At 41.8% G+C, this 17,277-nt stretch overlaps 1 protein-coding gene across 1 annotated transcript in view; it reads left to right on the plus strand.

Moving 5' to 3' along the window:
- NSMCE2 (NSE2 (MMS21) homolog, SMC5-SMC6 complex SUMO ligase) overlaps window positions 1–17,277 on the plus strand; it is a 126,599-nt gene that overhangs the window by 27,029 nt on the left and 82,293 nt on the right. The window lies entirely within an intron of this gene.

The following is a 17,277-nucleotide window of genomic DNA, read 5'->3' on the forward strand; positions in this document are numbered from 1 at the left end:
ACACAAATGTTGCATTTATCAATACTTAATTGCAAAGACAGCTCTTCAACGGGTATAAAATATTGAAGTTGCCAGTACTCTTAACTTTTCTTCCTAGCATCCTACGGGTGGCAGAGTTTTTAACTTCACCCCACCAAACCCACAGTGTTGGGAATATGGGTGATGCTTTGGGAAGGATTGAGGACACTGTAGCTAAGACACCCCACTCTCAGGTGATGCCACCTCTGTATTGTGGGAGTGTGGCAGTTGAATTGAGGAGCAAACTGATGGCTGTGGCTGCAGAGAACCGAGGCTTTAAATCTGTTTCCCACTGCCGTCCTGCCACCTGGTCTGGCTGCTGAGTGTACAGTCAGCTGGCGGATTGCTCGCTCTATGAGCCAGGGCCTCGCTCCGCCCCTGGACAAAGGACGGACAGACGGACAAAGGACGGACAAACTCCGGGCGCGGCGGCGGCGCTGCCAGAGGCCGCCAGGGGGCGCCGCGCCCGCGCACTGCGGGACCTGGGCTCGGCGCGTTCCCGTCCGGGGCTCGGCGCGTTCCCGGCCCGTGCTCGGCGCGTTCCCGGCCCGTGCTCGGCGCGTTCCCGTCCGGGGCTCGGCGCGTTCCCGTCCGGGGCTCGGCGCGTTCCCGGCCCGTGCTCGGCGCGTTCCCGTCCGGGGCTCGGCGCGTTCCCGTCCGGGGCTCGGCGCGTTCCCGGCCCGCGCTCGGCGCGTTCCCGGCCCGGCGGGAGCGCGCGGCGGCTCCGGGCAGGGCCGGGCCGGGAAGGGGCAGGTCCAGGTCCGGGTCCGGCGCGGCCGAACCTCAGTTTCAGGGCACGTCGGTGCCGGGCGAGCTCAGGTCATTCTCGCTGTCGGTTTTCTGTGTATTTCTCTAGAACAGGCAAAAGCACATCCCTGATTTCCCTTCAAGGTGGGAAGTCCGTGTTTCAAAATGTGAAAGGTAGTGGAACTTTTCATTAAACCCACCTTGCTTTTATCTTGCTATTGCTTTTTGTTCTTTTAAAAGCAGTACAAGGAGAGCAAAGCAATGCATTTCCTACTAGTCCTGTTGAGATGCCTATATGGTTTTTCTTTTTTAGAAAGGTTTTCCTTTAATTTTTTAAAAATCATCTGATCAGATGCTCAACTGAAAAATCTTCATTCAGATAATTAAACATACATGTTTAAAAGGAGTTCAAAACTGTGTCTACATCAACAAGTGTTGGACAGCAGTAGATACAAGCACTGTTCCCCATGTAGTTTTTAAATATACATTTCACTTCAGATGTCACCATAATTGCATAAATCCTAATTTATGTTGGATGGCTCAGAACTTTTTCCTTTTATTTGGACTATTCATGATTTTTAGAGCTTTCCTGGCAAATTGTAACACAGTCCTCATTGTTAGAGACTAATGATATATATCCAGACTTGAGCAAAACACAGGTGGTTTATATTTTGATTATAAGCCAATTGATAACTTATGTGTTATTGTTCTGATAGGAATTTCAAGTAATTTGAAACAATGACTTTTAAACTTTTTTCATTATTTCCATTTATCAGCATTTCTTTCAAGTTTAGGACTATAAAGAGCAAATCTGTGCCTTCACCAACAAAACACTCAAGTCCTGTTTACGTCGGATGCATCACTCATGATATTTTAAGTGGAGCACAGGTGCAACTGCTTCACTGAAGTGAAGGTATTTTTGTTGGTTTTGGCAGAGCAGTGATACATTTGTGAATTTTAGGATTGAATTCAGCAGTATCTGTTTTGTGTATAGCTGTGCTGGTGTGCAAAAAAACATACCTGGAAGGGTTAGTTTTCCTTTCCCCCTCTTTTTTTTTTTCTAATACAGCTTCTTTGTGTCATTAAAACAAGCTCATTTCCTGTTATTTCATTCCTAAGGTGCTAAAAATACAGCTCCAAGATATTTAACATGTTCCAGAGTCTACATGGATTATAAATTTGGTAATGGCTAATCTGTTAGCCTCTAGCCACACTTCTCCTGTCTCTGCTTCCTACTTCACTCTGGGGAATTGTTTGTCCTTTCCCCTGCCAGCATCCAGAAGTCTCTGTGAATATGAGAAAGAAATGCATATAACTTGTGCTGTAGAACAATCTGTTCTCTGAAAAATAACAGCTCATGCTTTATTTTGGAGGCTAGCTGCATGCCATGCCTCTGGAGCTGCTCTGCTCATCTCCAGTTACCTGTCAGAGACAGCTTAAAATCTTCTTCTGGGAAACAGATACTGTTGCTGAATTTAGGGCTGCACCTGGAAGAAGCTGTAGAATAGCTTGGGTTTAAAATAGCCTCCACTGACTTGCTGCCTGCTTCCAGCTGAATTCCTTACCTGAGGGCTTTCTGGGGAGTTGCAGCAGGTCATTAATTTTCACAAGCAGACTGTTCTTCATAGACAGGATTTGTCTCCAGCTGTAAAACACATTTTATCCGATTCTTTTATAAGTTTGTATGTTGATGATTTTTCTGGTCTGTAATTTCCTCATACAGCAGTGAATCTGAAAGTATTTTATAGTCTGTGTTTCTCCTTCTAACCAGCTGTTTCTAGTGAAATGTCCAACTGGAATTTAGCAAGATAAGAGACAGTAGCAGTTAAAATTCCTGATATATTATTTTATTATGTGTATTTTTAAATGGCATTGACGAAAAGGTGATGTTGTACAACCAAAGGATTGTGATGTAAATAACTTGAAACTAGCATGAGATATAGTCACATGTTTTCTCAAAGCCAGTTTTTTGTTGATTTAGTCTGCAGTAGGTGGAATGCAGAAGGTGAGACATACCAGCATCCTCTTCTGGTTGAATCAGCAGCCTGTTGAGCAAGAAGTGAGCAGTTGAATCACAGTGTTTCCAACAATAGGCTGTGGGAAATCCTTTGTCTGTGGAAACTCCCTGTGCCACTGGATTTTCTTGTACCTGTGTAATGACTGGACTTCTGTTGCTGCTTCTTCTTTCATTTTTAATGGGTATTTTTAAAAGAAACGAGCCAATATTCAGGTCCTTACTATACAAAGTCCAGACAGCACTCTTATTTTTTTATGTAACAATGAAAGACTGATGGAGCTGCAGTACCTCTTGGAGATTTTTTTAATACTCTTGAAATGGACTCAAATGATTGGAACCCAGGCTCAAGTGTTCCCTACTCTGACAGAGTTCTCAAGTGGCCAGAATGCCAGCATATTGTGTTCTCCTAAATATGGATTCTTTCACCCAGTGTGCAGGAAGACAATCCACACACAGAGTCAAGATACTTGATTTTATTTCGTGTGTGCAGAGAAGAGGTTCTAGGTGGTGAATCCTTAAAGCTAACACGTCTTCAATGTGCCAGGTGCTCCTTTTTATACCCTTTGAACAATAAAGAATTGGCATTTCCCATATATGTAACAACCTAACTGTGAAGTCATTGGCTTTGCAGTCTCTTTTCTGCATGTAAGACCCAGTGCACATTTGTTTTGCTGTGCATGCTCTCTGAGGAAGTGGCTTATGTGAGCAGGGCATGGCTGTACCCTACAGACAGGTGTTATACTGAATTTACTTAATGAGCACAATGCTCAAGCAAAGTTGTAGTTGGCATTGTAGTTTGATTTATTGTGTCCTTCTGTTCTTGCTTCTTGGGTCATGGCTCTTGGTTCCTGCAGGTTTAGTTTTCCTGTACTGTCTCATGGTGCTTCATTTCAGCAGTCGTGCATGCTTCCTCCCTTCTACTCTGCTCTCTGCCTTAGCAGGGATGGTGGTAGTGGACTGACCACTCTCTCAGCTTTTCAAGCATTTGGTTTCTTTAGGACTGTAAAAGCTGGGTCAAATTTTCTGTAGTCCCCAGACTTCTCTAGATAAAATGAATTACAGTGTATTGTAGATCAAACTAGAGAACAAGGAAGGCAAAACTAGCTTCTAAAGTCACATTATTCCCACCTCTCTTTTCTTCTCCTTTAGGGAAATAGAACCTTGGCTATTTTGTTTCTTTTGCAGGTGACAGGAAATTGTTGAATGTGGTGATGGCGTCTCTGGCAAGGATTGCTTAGTGCTTCCTTTCGCAAGTTATTCTTTGCCAAACATCACTTTGTCTGCCTTTTGCTAAACCTGAGCACTGTCACAGAATCAAATCCGAACCTTAGCCAGGTGGAAGAAACATAGAGGAGACATATTTAAGAAAAAAACCAAGAGAAGGAAGCACTCAGAATGAGGAGAGGCAGATGAAAAGGTAAAGGACATGGGCTTGGAAAATCTTGAGATCATGTAGACATATGGGGAAGAGACTTGTTGAAAAAGTGCTAGGAAGGAGGTGGTGTTGAGCTGAAGAAAAGATGAAAATTCTAGATGTTGCATTGGTGCTTGGGTTTTATCCCTACTTCTGCTAGAGCTTTCCCACATTGTTCTTGGTGAATCACATCTATCACTGTCAGTGGCTGCTGAAATCTTTGTTTTCTGATTATCCTGCATGGAGACTGATGTGAGCAATTATAATAGTAATTTAATTCAAAGTTAATTATAGTTTGAACCCAGGAAGTGAAATTAAAATGTTCTTTGTTGGGTTTTATCTGCAAAACTACTACATACAACTGATGTAAGTGCATGTCTTGAGAGGATTTGAAGTCTGGGTGTGTTGGTCATTTATGCCTCTGTGACTTCACACCCTGTCAAATGTTCATTCTTCCTTTGCAAAGGTGAGGGGTGCACCATGTTCCTTTTACAAGAGTGATTTTGTCTCTACAGGATATATAGAAATTACTCTTAAAATTGTTTTGTATTTTTGAAAATGGTTCTTCCCTTTAGACCAGCAAGGTCCTTGGAGTGTGAATAAGAGGGGATGTTTGTCCAATGGGTCAGTAATTTAGAGCAGATTACTTAGTATTGGGGTCTGTTATTTTAGTGGCAAACTGTGTAGGTTGTAATCCTGCAGAGGATAATTCCCTTGAGTGATGTAGGTTGTATTCCAAGTGTGCAGCTTGTGAGTGATCTAAAAGCCTCCGCAGAAAAGTAAAGAATCCTGTTTTAAAACTACAGTACAGTTGAATTCATGGTCTCTGATTTGCAACCTGTATAGCAGAATTCTAGTTTCCTCACTTAAAACTCAGAGTGTAATGCTGTAGTGACTTGGATGGTCTTCCCTGGTCTCATAAAAATGAAAGGGACTTAACACCTCTGTTAACCAGCCTCTGGCAGCATAACTTTGTAGGCCAGGAGTCCTATTGGAGAAGGTTCTGCCAATATATCCAAGTTGTCTCTTTTGAAAAAGTAGACTAAAGCAAGAAAACACTTCTGCAGTGGTAGCTCCATTTGCAGTGTGGTCTTTGAAGGAACAGTAAGGTCAAGCAGAGGATGGGGCTCCTTCCAGCCAGGTCCCATCTTCATGGCACAGCTGTGGCAGCAGAGCTAATGTGATGACTGAGTTCAGTGTATGTGGCAAATGCTGCCTGCTAGAGACAGGGCTGTGCTTAAAAATCAGATTGTCACTTAGTTTTCTGTAGGGATAAGTACCAGGAAGACTGTGAATCCCAAGGGATTCGCGTGTTTTAGCTGATTCGGGACTCTCTGACAGTGACTGGCACTGAGATACTCATTACAGTGTTGTCAGTGAAACAATTCTTGACATGGAACTTTCTAGTCTCATGCTTGGTGCTGACATTTTCTTAATAAGCACTTTGCTCTTCATTTTCCCTCTTGCTACACTGTCATGACAACATGTTTTAGGGCAAAATCCACTGATGATATCCATATCTGCAACTCTGACCTTCACTGTACAGCTGAGCTCAGAGCATTTCCTCTGCCATCAGTGTTTCTTGATTCTGAAATATTGTCTGTTAACCATGACAATTTTGGGACCTTCCTTTTTATCAGAAAGATTCTCTGCTGCACAGAAATTGCTCAGGAAGGTCTTTGTGGAGTACCAGAAAAATGGGTTTAGTGGAATGGATAAATCTTTTCTTGGGCTGGCAGAGAGAATAAAAGAACCCTTGTAGTCTTTTGCTGCATTTATCCTGACGCTCCAATTGTAAAAGCAAGTGATTCTATCTTGAAATTCAGTCAGAGTGTACTGAGGTGCACCATCAGCAGCAGCAAGTCAAAATCCTGGTGAAAAATGTACCAATGCCAATGTCTTTGGAGATTTTTGGAGAACTTACTTCATCTTTAAAACCTCATCTTTAGAGTTTTTTTTAACAATGGATCTCCTCTTGGCTGTTATTTTGGTACCTTGAATTCTAATTGAAATTCCTCTTTAGTTGTTGTTTACTTGTTATCTACTAATGAAGCCACTTGAGACTGATCTTTCATCTTACAGAATAAGCAAAATGTGGGCATTGGATTAAATCCTTATAATGACTTTGGCAGAATAGTAGAGGAAAATAATATGTGACTCTATAATTATGCCTCTGTATCTATATATATGTATATAATGCCACAGGACTTACTGAAACTTTTACAGGGAAGCTTATTCCTAGCATTAGCTAGCTATGGAGTTTTTTAATATTTTAAAGTATCTTCAGTACTTTTTGATAAAATTTCTAATCAATAATGTATTTCTTGCTCTGTCCTAGTGCCATCTCCAAACAGTAATTCAAATAATAGAGCACTGTTGTAGGCATGTTCTCTGCTTCCTGCAGAAACTGGGACAAAGATGCATTTCAACACTTTTCTAATATTTACTTTATAATATTTGCTTTACTTTTTTCTGTGTCTGTATGTGTTGGGCTAAGCATTTGACTGAAGCTGCTTTTTACTTTCTGAGAATTAGTGATCTATGTATGTAGTTCTCTACAGTAATATGTTAGAGTCAACATTTGGTGAGCTGCAATTAAAATATTTTTTTAGTGAGTAACATATAAAGAAGTAGAAATGGTGTTTAATTTTATGTGGGTTATATAGCACATCCTCAGTAGTGTGTCTTAGTGTGTCCTAGCAAGCATAAAAATGTGTCCTGCTTTTTGGAGAATAAACCCTGGAAACTCATGCATATGGACATAGGTTTCTTTGACTTCACTGTGGTTGCTTACACTGGCCAAGCTAAACGTTTTCCTAAATATTTGCAGTGTCAACATTGTAGTTGCTGAAATGGCCCTTGGCTTGTATGGGTAGGAGTGGGGCAGCAGGGGCCACAGCTGGATAGCAGGGAAGATTGGGGTGAAAAAAAATGTTCTGGACCTAGGGCCATCACATGGGACTGCGACCTCTGTAGATATGGTGGCAGCAGTGGTGGTATTAAGAACAAATGTGCCAGAGAAGTCCTGAGAACCACATGGCAATTTGAAAAGTGAGTCTGCTATGTTGGGCAGCAGTGCTGCCCAATAGGTAGCAAACTAGCCTGTGATTAAGGAGGACTGGATGCTATTTTCAGGTCTACTAGCAGCTTGTGTGGTTGACCTTGACAAATTGTTTCACTGTGTATCTTGGGCTGTGGTCCTGTGTTTATTAACACTGCATTTGTGCAGTTCCAAATCACCTGGTAGCACATGCTCATCAATTAAGCCAGATCACATGATGCTGTTTATGCTGGCTGTATTCTGGCTGCAGGAGAGACACTACCTGATGGAGCTTAACTGTGCAAAATTAGAATTGGCAGTGTGGGTTACACTCAGTTGTGTGTCATGCAGCTGTGGTGGTTTTGATCTCATAGGATCCTGAAACTGAGTTTACTGTCTCGCTCAACCACGATCTCAGTCATGTGGACAGCATCTCATATCACTGTCTGTAACAGAGTCTGTAAGAGATTTATATTTTTTTTCTACCTGAAGAATTCAAAGCTATTTGGATTCAGTTTTTAATGATTTTATTTTAACACTGAAGATTGAAATTGGCAGTCTGAACTTTTTCTGAAATTCCAGAAGGTCACACATAGGGCAACTAAAGGTGTCTGTGATTTGTATCCTTACTTTTCTAGGCAGTGTCTGCATTTCAGAGCCAATGTGAGTTAACTCTGTCTGGTTTAGCCAAGCCTAGAGAAAGAAGATAAAATTTTGAAATGTAATGAAACTAGTAGGTGTTGAGGTAAAATAGATTACAAAACTATCTTAATGTCAAATAATGTAATTTTTTTTGGTAGATGAAATTTATTACTGGAAACACTGGTGTTGTAGTTCCAGTTGCTCAGTAGTGAAAATAGTATTTCAAATTAATCGTCTCATCTAGAAAGCTCCTGCTGACAGTCAGGGATTTAAGTCCTTGGAGCCAGGGGGTGAAGGTTGAGTGTTAAATCCTGGATGATTCTCAGCAGCAGGAGTTTTGCTTTAAATTAGTTTCTGCTGTTAATTGAACACACCCAAGTTGATCAGTGTCAGTGGGGAGGCAGTTTCTGGGATGCCATCCATAAAATGTCTCCCTCCAAAGGTTGAGTATTGTTTTAATTACTGTAATTGTTTCCAGAAGTTATATGTATATGTTGGATACTTTAAAATTCCTTCTCCAAAATTTTAAATGTTAAGTCACTCATTTAAAAACATTTACTTTTTTTCCTAGTATTTTTTAAACTGATCTTATCAATAAAAATACTCAGTTACCCAGATTTTCCCTCAGCAAAATTCTTAGCAGATTTATAAGGAATCACAGATATGTTGCTAACAGCATTAACTAGATCACACTTTTCTTTGGTGGCTTCTACTTCCATCAATTTGTTTTCATTAAAGAATTTCAGCTAAGAAGGAGTTAGTGGTAGGAGCTGCAACTCTCATTCCTAGCTTCCTCATGAATTATATTATTTGGGATTTTTTCTTGTTGAGCTGTTCATTGCTGGGTGTAAATTCGAGTGTGCATGCAACTTATTGCATGTCATTTAGAACAGACCAAAGTCATACAACTTTGTAGTATGGCTTCATAGTGAATGTTTTCACTTTTACAGAACTGTGTATTCAGAGCTTTTGTTAAAGTGGAGAGCATTTCTTTGCTTTATGATTTAAGAGTAGCTTTTTGGTATTTATTTCATTAAATTGAATAATGGGTTTCTCACAGTTTTTAACACATGTGGTAAACCTGTGCTGCAAATGTCAAATTGTTTTTCTTTCTCAAATTCTACATTGCTCCTGTTGAGGGAAGCTAGTGCTGTGATTTCAAAGCAGCAGCATGATTTCTTTGTGCTTGTGATGTGCTGGAGTATGTAACTATGCCCATTGCAGTGCCTACTGAAATTTAAAAATATTAAAAAAAAATACGCCTAGTAGTAGGTATGCATTTTATTATCTTTCCAATTTGAAGAAGAGGATTCAAAAATACCTGAATCCTGCCAGAAATCAATACCAGATGTCACAGTATCTCCCAAATGTGGCCCCATTGTTGATAACCTACTGTGAGTTACAGTGTGCTTGATAATAAGGGTTGGCAAGTTGAGCTAATTTCTGGGCTCTCATGTTTTTCATCTGAGCTACGTGCATAGCTTGAGCACACTGATTTCACCAGCTGAAGTATTTATTTTGTCCTTAGACTTGTGTATTAACACTGACAAGAAATAAAAAATATAAAATATTTAAGAAAATAAGTGTACATCAGATGCACTCCAGACTTCCTCATAAAGTGTAAAGTTCCCATGTTTACATGTACTCACACGTACCACATCTAATAAATTCTACAAAACCAGAGAAAGTAAAAGCTCAGTGGTGTTGCTACTCTTAACTCTGCTGGCACTCTTCAAATGTTAGTGCCTCACTGCATTGCCACTGCTTCTGTGTGAACAATTCACAGTGTTTGCTCAACTGGGTACTCATCCACTGTTCAAAGCTGTTATGATGCTGTTTTTTCTTCTGTTGTGTGGGGAGAAGATTGGATAGCGAGGGCTTGGATGCAGTGGTGAGTTTACAAGAGTTGCTGGGAAGATGGCAACTCTGGTAAGGGAAAACATACAGGGTGTGGTTTTGTGGGGTGTGATAATTGTTGTAATACAAAGCGTGGGCTGTAAATGAAATGTTTCTCCATGGATATTTTTATGCTTAGTTGGAGGTGATCAAGGGATGCAGGTAAAGGCTGGGCTGTGCTAGAGGCAGTTTGGTCCAGTTCAGTAAAACTGTCTCTTGAAAGAGGGAGTTTCTGGAGTAGCTATTAACAACCCCACTGTATGCCCTTATTCCTCACAAAACAACCCCACCTTTCCCCACTGCTCTCTGTCAAATTCCACTAACAATGAGCCATAGCCCTCACCACACCTCCTCTCAATGGAATGCTGCTGTTCAGACTGGTGGGCAGCTTCTCTGCCTTTTCTCTTTCTTCCCCTCTTTCATCCTGTTTAGGCTTTGGAATCCCTTTCCTACCTTCTTTTGGTGTAACCCAGAGTTGGCTCTTGTTGGTTGGTCACCTGCCTTTGGAGAAGACTCAGCACTGTTGCCTTTTCTCCCACTGACAGCAGTGCTTTGTATCTCTTGGCAAATATAGCCTGACAGAGCACTTGGAAGTATAATTGAAGAGTATTTTAGGAGAATCTGGCCCATCAGCAATATGTGTCTCTATCAACCCTCTGTGGACTAATTCGAGCTGAGTTTAGCAAGCCATCCTCCTCAATCAATCAGTTAGGCTGGCAGATGCTCGGCCACCTTCATCAGTCAGGCTTACAAACAAATATCAGACAAATCCTATCAACCAGGTTTATGTGCACAGCACAGGTCACTGTAGTTGTAATGGTTGCTGCAGTTCAGCCTGAGTTTACACTTGGCCATTTCCAAGTTCCACAAAACTCAGACCCAAACTCCTTCTCTTAGTCCTTTCTTATACTAGTTCTTTTCAGCAGTTATTTACCTGGTAAATTTTTAATAGTGAAAGATTGTTTTATGGTAAGGGGAAAATCCAGCTAAAGCAAAAAGCACCTATACAGGATTACAGGTGTGGCTTATGCTCAAGGAGAAGCTGTCAGTTAATTCAGGTAAGAGGTGACTGTAATAGCAGTGTGTAGTCAGGGATGGAACAGAAGTGTTTGTTCACTATGTGTCACATAAAGAGCCATTTAATGAAATTATCCAGCAGCAGGTTTTAAATCAACAAAAGGAAGTAACTTTTTACACAGTGAATAATTACATTGTGGAATTAGTTGCCACAGGATGTTATGGAGACCAGATCATTAATGAGTTCCAAAATCTACTGGACAAATTAATAGAAGAAAAAATCCTTGAAAGGTGTTAGATGCAAAGATTCAAATACAGTCACTGTCTTGATAAATCCCTAAACTGCAAGTTGTTAGTTGTAGGGAAAGCATATGGAGAAACAGGGAAAGATCTTTCTATTTGGTGGTCATTAGATTCCTACTCCAGCTTTTTTCTTCTGCCGTTGTTAAAGGGAAGAGAATATGTTGGATGGGTCTTTGATGTGAGGTACCATATCTGAAAGAAGCAGAAAATAAACTTCATAGAAAACCCAGTCTCCACAAACACTCATGCACCCTGAAGTTTATGTTAAATGGCTATGGAGCTTTAGATAAATTACATTTATTATCTATTTCAAACTTATTTTGGAATATTACTCTATCTAAAAATGACTTTCCACCTCCATAATTTTAATATTTGGAAAGTTTTCAGGATATCTAATAATTCATCTCTCTGTTCTTACTTATATATTTGATGATTTCAAAAATAAGTAAATGAACAGCTCCTGCTCAGGGCATTGTTACATAATTGAAAAATTCTTAATCTGAAAGCTCATTTCAAATCCATATAATGTAAAACCACATAAACCATTTAATGATTAGGTAGTAGCAGATAAAATCCAACTTGAAGTTTGCGGAGCTACACCCACTTGGACTAAAAAAGGGAGGAATCTTCAGCTAGATCTTTGTCTTGCAGTCAGTTTTCTCCCTTAATGCCCCAAAAAACCCCTTAATAACTTGTTCTAAATAACAAATCTTCTTGTAGTACTGATGGGAGGAGGTGAACTACAGCTCTGGGTGAGTACCTGATAGGACCCCTTCTTGTAAACTTGATGAAATTTCATCTGAAGTACCTGCTCTGGTCTCAACCACACCAAATGGCATAAAATGTTTTCCTGGATGGTTAAGTAAAATACAATGTAGGTTTAAAACTATTTTGATGGATCATAATCTGAAAACTTTAAGATCAGTGCTTGAGGTTCCTGGGTTGGTGAATATAAAAATGCCTTTTACATCCCCATCAACAGTGTCATAAAATAGATATGTAATCCAATTGGGATATATAAATTTGGTCAACCAAGTTGTGATTGTGGGCTGCTTAGTACTGGAGATACTGGATAAGAGACAACAAAGCATGTCTTGCTTCTTGAGAAAGAAAACATTAAGTTCATAGCACTGTCAGAAAAACCCCTCCAATTTTATGTGTGTTTTCATTACTTGAGGAAAGCTTGGCTCCACCATTTTTGTAACTCTTCTTCAAAAAGTTTTTTTTTTGCCTTTCTTAGCCTCATGTTTATGGGTATAAAAAAACCCAGCTTCTTCAACTTCTGTCAGTCATGAGCCCATGGCCCCTTCCCAGATTTGGGTTTCTCCAAATGCCTCTTGAACTGGGAAGTCTGATGTGGGGAGCAGTATTTCAGCTATTGCCTAATCAACGCTTCATATAGAGGAAGAATAACTTCTCCTGGCCATGCTGCTCCAAATGTAGCTGAATCCAATTTGCTGATTAGCAGTGAAGATGTTTCCTGAAATTTCACTTGGCATCTACCATAGCAGAGCTGCTACAGAGCCAGTCAGTCCCTAACATCTACTGATGCCTGGGGTTATCCTGCCCCTAGAAAAGCTGTAGAACCCTTTTTCTTGAACTTGGCATTACCAGTTCTGATTTTCCTCAAGGTCCTTCTTGATTAAAGCTCTACTGCTTGATATGTCAAATGCTGCTGGGTTAGTTATGCCTAGAAGATTGCTGAGAGTGCATTTGGTTTCATCATCCAGGCCTTTGGTGAGGATATTGAACATATTCAGCTCTTCTGTTCAGCACTACAATAAACCTCTTGGTACAGGCTACCAGCTGGATGGCAAACTGGTGTTTGCTGTGAGCATTACCCTCTGAGCTGGCTGGCCCAGTAATTTTCTGTATACCCAACAGACCATTTGATTACATCCACCACTCTCCCCACATCTGCATTTTAGGTCAGTCCATCGCAAGAAGGAATCACCAGTTTCATCAAGCATTTCCTGCCCTTTGTGAGTCCGTGCTGGTTGTGGCTGATTACCTTTTTGTTCCCTGCGTGTTTGGAGGTAGATTCCAGAAGGATGTGGTATGTAATCCTTGCAGGGGCTAGGGGTAGGCTAAGTGGCCTGTAGTTGCCTTTCTTATGTCTTTGCTAAAGCCAGGCACAGTGCTAGCCTTTCTCCAGTTTTCAGGGGTTAGCCTCAATGATGATGATTTTTTAGAGGTGCGAGGCAGGTCTAGTGACACATCAGCTGACTCTTTCAGCACTTTCAGATTGTGTGTCTGTCCTCATAGATTTGAATACATCAGGTGTTCTAACTCATTCCTAACTTGTCCCTAAAATGTTTCTTCTCAAACCATCCTGCTACATCTGGAAATCTAGGAGTAATCTTTTCCTGTGAAGATGGAGGCAAAAATGTATTCAGTACCTCAGCCTTTTTCATCTGCACAAGCACTGGGTTATGTCCTCCGTTCAGCAACATCCTCACATTGCCTCTGAATTTACACAACTCTGTCTTGCTACTATTTACATCCATCACTTGTTTTCATTCTGAACGTGCTTTCATTTTTTCAGTGTTGTTCCTAAGTGCCAAAGTAATGGTTTTGTACTCTTTTTTTTATTTTCTGTATGCTGTCCTTTTGCCTTACGGTTCATTAAGAAACTCCTTGCTTAGTCAGTGAGTCTTCTACTGAAATGCCAATCTTGTAAAATAGGATTATTATTAGTTCCTCAGTTGGCAGTAAGTTTTCTGCAAAAATGTATCAGCTAAGATAATGGCACTTTTTGCTTCAATGTCCCAGGAGCCATGTCCTGTATAATCCAACAGCCATTTGCCTAAAATCCTCAGTCCTATTTCTTCTTGTCTTCCCAGACTTCTGGATCCTGAATACAATCAGCTTGTGGTCACTACTCCCAAGCTACTATCTGTGACCACATTTGCCACTTTTCTTCCATGTTTGTGTACAGAGGTCACATAGGATATTACCTTTGTTTGTCCTCTCTAGCATTTGCATTAAACTTTTGCATTAAAAAGTTATCACCCATCCGGTCTAGAAATACCCCTGTTTGCACAATGCCATGTGGCTCTAATGAGGACCAAGTCTGGTAATTGGGTTGCTTTTGGTCATTGTTTGTATACAGCATTATCCAGTTTATTGTCCCCTTGAACATGGCTCATGTTTCTTTTGCCTTTGCTTTCGACCAGGAGTTTCCTGTCAGATAAGTCTCTGGTTTCACACTGGACCTCAGCATAGACAAGGTGATGCTTTGAAGAAAGTGCAACTGCCATTCTTCTTCATTTTCTCCATGAGTAGCCTCCATGACACTCTCCCAGTCATGGATTCTATCCCATTTAATCTTTATGATCCCGATGACATCAGAGCACTCTGACTGTGCACAGACTTCCAGTTCTTGTTTGTAGGCCAAGCTCTGTGTGTGAGTACCCAGACACCCAAGGATAGCCTGTGCATGCCTTCCCTCCAAGCAGAAATGTGTAACTTTCCCAAGTGCCCTTTTCTTACACAGACTTCATCCTTCCTTTCTTTACCTCTGGGCAAATGCCCCATTGTTCAATGAATTTAGTTTAAAGTCATCCTCACTAGAACTGTAATCTTGTCACAGAACTATTTTTGTCAGGTGGCTTTAATATCTTCTTAACAGTCCATTTGCATTGAATAGGACATTGTAGTCAAAGAAACCAAAGTCTTGCTGCTGACAGCAGCTGTGCAGACAGGCATCAGTCTGCTGGTTATATCTACTGGCCAGGCCTCTCCATGGACTACAAGGGTTGAAGAGAGCACCCCTGTGATTTCTGCCATCTCGTATTTGCTCTGAGCTCTTTCTTCCATTTGAGCTGCTCAAGGTTTCCCTTGGCTGTGTTACTCCTCTCCCACAGGGGATGGCAGCAAGAGGTAGAATTTGGAGGCTGGGTGAGTGTTGGCAATTTGTCTGCAGCACCAGTGATCTAGGTTGTAGGCAAGCAGCAGACTCATGGATAGTAGGGATGGATTCTTTTGCTTCACATGAGAAGCATCATAAGCCACCAACACCAATGCTTTCTTTGGTACTGATACTAGTCCAAAGACTTGAGATACCCCCTCAGAATTTTATCCCCAAACACTCCAGCAGCTTCTGAAACTGTTAGCTAGGCACAGCTGGAAAAGGAAGCAGAGCTGTATTCCCGTTAGCTGAAGTCGTGGGATTCCAGCTTCCAAACAGCTCAAGTTTTTATCTGCCTCTTGGTCCTTCAGTCATACCTTTCTGCCTGGAACCATAGAATAGAATCATAGAATCATTAAGGTTGGAAAATACCTTTAAGAGCTTGGAGTCCAGTCATAAACCTCACACTGCTTACTCCACCCCTAACTCATATGTACCACATCTACATGTCTTCTAAATACCTCCAGGAACAGTGACTCAACCACTCCCCTGGGCAGCCTGTTCCAATGCTTGATAACGTTTTTGGTGAAGAAATTTTTCCTAATATCCAATCTAAACCTTCCCTGGAGCAACTTCAGGCTGTTTTGTCTTCTTCTGTCCCTTGTTACTTGGGAGAAGAGACCAACTCCCATCTGGCTACAGCCTTTTTTCAGGGAGTTGTAGAGAGCAATAAGGTCCCCTCTGAGCCTCCTTTTCTCCAGGCTAAACACCCCCAGCCCACCAGCAGCTTTGTTGCCCTTCTTTGAACATGCACCAGCAATTCAGTGTCGACATTCATTTGCAAACCTTGATCCCCTCACCCAGATCATAGATAAAGATATTAAAGGGGACTGACATCAACACCAAGTCTTGGAGAAGACCATTTGTGAGCAGCTGCCAGCTGGATTTAACTCCATTCACCCCAAACCCATGTTGTCTGGGCCTGATGCCTTGCTTGTCCTGTATGTGCCATGTGTTGGCACTCAAGGTGCTCTGCTCTGTAACCTTCTGTGGCACTGAAGTTAGGCTGACAAGCCTGTAGCTCCTCAGATCCTCTTTCTTGCTCTTCTTCTAGATGAGTGTTGCATTGATTGCCTTCCAGTCAACTGAGACCTCCTCATTGAGCCAGGACTGCTGATAAATGATGGAGAGTGGCTTGGTCAGCTCTTCCACAGCTCCCTCAGTACTCTTGGGCGGATCCCATCTGGCCTCATGGACTTGTGTGTGTCCAAGTGCTGTAGCAGGTCACAAGGACCAATTGCCCTTGGATTATGGGGGCTTCACTGTGCTCATTGTCCTCTCTTCCAGCTCAGGGGGCTGGGTCCCTTGAGAAGAAACAGTCTGATTGTTGAAGACTGAAGCAAAGATGTTATTAAATATCTCTGCCTTTTCTTTATCCTTTGTCACCATGTCATGGTGATAGCCTCCAGCTATGACATCATCCACAAGTCCTTTCTCTTCACAACAGCAGGTCCAGCAGGTGCCTTCCCTTGTTGGCTGCCTCATAATTTTGTCAGGAAGTTCTCTTCCACACACTCTGAGAACCTCCTGGACTGTTCCTTCTCTTTTGTGTAGTATTTCTAGCAGGCATCTGTAATTCTTACTCCAGTGGAACTTAAATTTATACCTTGAAGAAATTTTTTTAAAGATCCTGCTGCTCTCCTGAGCAGCACCCCTGAAGTGAAGCCCTCTGGCTCCTCTTGGCTGCTCCTCACTGAGCAGAGCAGTGATTTGACCTAAGCACGGCTTCATGGCTGCCCACTCTGGGAGGAGCACTGGGCAGCTGAGCAGTCTCTGGATGGCAGAATGCACCCTCACCACTTCCAAGGAGTTGTCAAAGTACCAGGAAGACTGCAGTGGTGACCACTGGTGACGTGTGCTGTGTTCACCACTGTTTGGGAGCAGCTTCTCTTGGTGACATCTCTGGTATTTCTCTTCCACTCCCTGCAATCCATCTGGCATATTAAGTGCATTGCTTCTGGTTTTGTGTTTTGATGGCAGGACTCCTTGTTGGTAGTGTCCCCTAAGGAACACCATCTCCTCTAGGTGAATAGGAAGCTCATGGAGGTTGACTCTGTCTCTGGTGGACTCTCTCCTGGCAGGGAGCTCCCTGCTGCTGGTTAGTGAGTTCCTGCACAGTTTGTTTGCCTTGGGATCACATCACACATTGCTTCTCTTACTCTGCTGTTCAAAACACGGGTTGGAAGATGGGTGTGATTTAGCTGTGCTGGTTCAGGTCAAGAGCTAGAACTCCTAGTTTCAGGGTAGGCAAATTAGGGCAGTTTATCTAGGAT

This window comes from Ammospiza caudacuta, chromosome 1, assembly GCF_027887145.1.
Source record: "Ammospiza caudacuta isolate bAmmCau1 chromosome 1, bAmmCau1.pri, whole genome shotgun sequence".
Lineage (NCBI taxonomy): Eukaryota > Metazoa > Chordata > Aves > Passeriformes > Passerellidae > Ammospiza > Ammospiza caudacuta.